The 3,312-nt window shown below is 40.8% G+C and overlaps 1 protein-coding gene across 1 annotated transcript in view; it reads left to right on the top strand.

Annotated features, from left to right (window-relative positions):
* The first annotated feature begins 1,264 nt into the window (after nucleotides 1-1,264).
* The window catches only part of gabrz (gamma-aminobutyric acid type A receptor subunit zeta), a 42,197-nt gene continuing 40,149 nt past the window's right edge, over nucleotides 1,265-3,312 (top strand). The window contains exon 1 of the mRNA XM_031560911.2: nucleotides 1,265-1,636. The gene's annotated coding sequence lies outside the window, so the exon portion shown is untranslated. The remainder of the gene's footprint in view (nucleotides 1,637-3,312) is intronic.

Here is a 3,312-nt window from a genome sequence, read left to right as displayed (position 1 = left end):
AATTGCATAGACTATGAACCATGTAGGCCTAATCCACATATATTTGTTTAAATTGCCAGACAACGAAACCAGCAGCGTTTACTCGACTTCGTTGATGAGGCTAGCTTCAGACAGCTTGCTTGCTGACTATTGTGTAAGTTTGACTACCGACTATTGTGTAAGTTTGACGAGCCCATAGCAGGCGCCATCGCGATGTTTTAATAGTGGCTTGATTTTTACAAAAGTGAGGAACAATGCCGAGGCTCGGGCACAGTATCGTTACCTGGCTGTCACTAGTGAAGGCGGGTCAGGGAGACGTGGATGCTCTTGCGCAGGATGCTTAATTTGTGAGTGTGTTAACTGCGTATGCAAGGGAAGTAGAGGAAGGAGGCGCTCATGAGGTCTTGCAGAATCAGTATTAGAACTCAAATGCAGTTGTCAGGCATAGTTACAGCACCCCTTTAATTGAACTATTAAATCAATTACATTTAAGTGTTTTAAAACTAAAATATTAAATTAGAAAAAGTTGTGAGCACCACCTGGGTTTTATTTGTGCACGTGCTTGCCTATGAGTTAGAGAACAGCTTCCAGCTGGAACTGGTACAGTCACATCTGCAAGGAGAGGCATGACATTGTGGCGCAGGCAGAAAGTCACACCAGTTGGCAGCTACACACCTCCTCCTTACTCTGATTTAGAAATACCTCTGAAATGCAGCCTTGGGTTAGCCAGGCAGTAAACTGAGCTGACACTTGCAAAAGCAAACCTGAGGCTCAGGGTGGAAGCTGCTGCACACCAGGCTAATGGAGGAAAACAGTGAATACTGGGATATTTTATCCCCGTGCTAAAAGATTCTGTGTTCAGTTAACTTACCTGTCCAGTCTCCTCTTTTCCTTCCAACTGTTATGATCCATTTAATATATCCAACCTATTAATTGTGAAATAAGTGGTACACAGGATTAGACTGCAGCATGCCAACTGAGCGTGAGGCCATTCAGGCTGCTAGTGTTCTGGCGCATGCTTCTCACACACGTATGCAGTTAAGGAATATACTTGTATCACGCCATCGTGCAGATGGAGTCCTTCCCATTCTGCTGTGTAAAACATGAAAATCCTATCTGCAGAGATAACCTATGAGTAATTATCTGGCATCTGTGCGTAAGACTACATGCTAAATAAGGATGTAATAAAACACGGGCTTTCAAATACATAATTACACATAATACACACCATAAAACATTTTATAAGTGTCTTGGAGGATATTGCAAATATGAATTTCATATGTTTGCAAATTCATCTGTCGAGTCAGCCCAGTGTGGTGTAATAACGAGGTTGCTCATTTACGTCAGTCAGAAACCGCTTTAGGTCCGACAGCGAATGCTGCGTCTTCCTCCTGTGCGTAACGGTGGCTCAATCTTCAGCGTTTCCGAGTTTACAGGAGACGCAACCAGTTGTTTCTACCGCCGTCGGCTTTACTGGCTCGTCTTTGCTTGAAAGCTGTTCTAAGGATTGCTCAACAAAAGAATAGGACAATTTTACAGTGAAAAGAAAAAAATCTAGATGGCTGGACATACTCCGTAAGCATATGTAGATGAGTGCGTCGTGATTTCTTGCAGTTGGATTGAATCTGGAAATGCCAGCGGGTGCATACCAATAAATGTAAGTGAAAAATGCAAAATATATTGTGTGACACCATTGAGATGATGTGTTAAATGTTCTTCTTAATGATTTTTAGTTGTATAGAGAGAAATGTAAAGTCTCGTTGGTTTTACCATAATGCATTTCCCTGAGTTGCTGATTATTGAACACAAACACAATTTTCAAAGAGCACCAACTATATTTCTTCATGGACCACGAAGGTACTGTAGTTCGCATTCACCACATCATTGTTATGTAAGTTGAGAAGTGGTTGGATATAAAGTACCCTAATGCGTTTGTTATTGCCGGTGTCTTTTACAATCACTATAGATCGAGCATTGTTTTCTTTTGGAGAGATCACATTTTCTTGTAATTTGGAGACGCAGGGGTCGTGTTTTACATTCATTCTCTTTGTTGCACGGCAAGACAGGTACTGTTGGGCGGTGTACAGAGCGGAAACAACAGGTGCAGCGAAAGAAACAGTTTGGGATTATGAATTGTAAAAAAAAACCGGACAGGACGTTGCGCAATTTCAGTTGATATTGCTGAACATTTTCAACAAATGCCAGAATTAAGTGTCATCTGTTCTTACCTGCTGGTCAGTTTGTGCTTGTGGCGCAAAGGTGTCATTCTAAACTCGCTTGAGGAGATGCCCTGAGTGGTCTCCATAAGAAAGTGTGAATGTGGCGAGAAGAGCCATCAGTCAACTCATTGAAAAACGTTACATTCAATGTAGTTATTTTTATCTATACAGTGCTGTGCTGCTAACACTGAACATTGTCTTAAGGTGCTTTACTTTGATGACATGAATTGGCAGACCTTTGAAGTGTATAACTTTGTATCTGGCCTAAATGTGTTAACAAACAATCGGTGTATCAGTGACATATAAACTCAGTTAAACCCAGCGCTTGCTCTTCTTTGCTCAGTGTCCTCTTGTAGAATAGATCATTATATTAGTCATTCATCATATATATCATATATATATATCAGATATCATATTATTAGTTAATTAATATTCCGCAGCACAGAATGAGAAGTGCCAACTGTGTCAAAACAAAGCAGCTCGCTCAAGGTTCCAGAATCCCTTGAGACTAAACTGGATAATCTTCACGGAGGACATTTCTGACTCAAGCACGTTCTGTGAAACTCTAACCTCTTCCTCACATTTGTATTTGCTCTGTATTAAAAGAGATGAGGACACAAATTGTGTTTTTTATTATCAAAAATGGATTAGCGAAAGGATGATTACATGTCTTTCTTTCTTTAGCCTGTGGCGTCTGCTTAAGTGCTGCTTGGTTTCATTCAACTGGGGAAATATCCTGTTGATGCAGCGGATTGATAGACTTTGCGAGTTTGATACATAAGTGGATTTATATTTGGAGTGGTTGTTGACAGTTTTTTTTCCCCTCCCAGGCCTGATTGCTTTTGGCTTTTTGGTGGGATGAATGAAAAAAAGGATTTTTCTTTAACTCCCCTTCAGTTTTTGACAAAAGGATGGAAACAAAAAGGCAATGCTTTGGTTTTGATATGACTGAGATGCTTAGGAGTTCCTGTCTTCCCCTGACCTAGATTTCTCCATCTCACTCGAGTCTTTATCGTGAACGTCGTCAAAGTCGGCAGAGTTGAGCATGAAAAATGTATGGAACAAAAAGAAGCGTCTTGTTTGCTTTTAATGGCAGTCTGTACTGTTGTCCCTC

Source organism: Clupea harengus, chromosome 23 (genome assembly GCF_900700415.2).
Source record: "Clupea harengus chromosome 23, Ch_v2.0.2, whole genome shotgun sequence".
In the NCBI taxonomy this organism is placed as follows: domain Eukaryota; kingdom Metazoa; phylum Chordata; class Actinopteri; order Clupeiformes; family Clupeidae; genus Clupea; species Clupea harengus.
The sequence above is the reverse complement of the archived record's forward strand: the minus strand, read 5'-3'. Positions and strand labels throughout refer to the sequence as shown.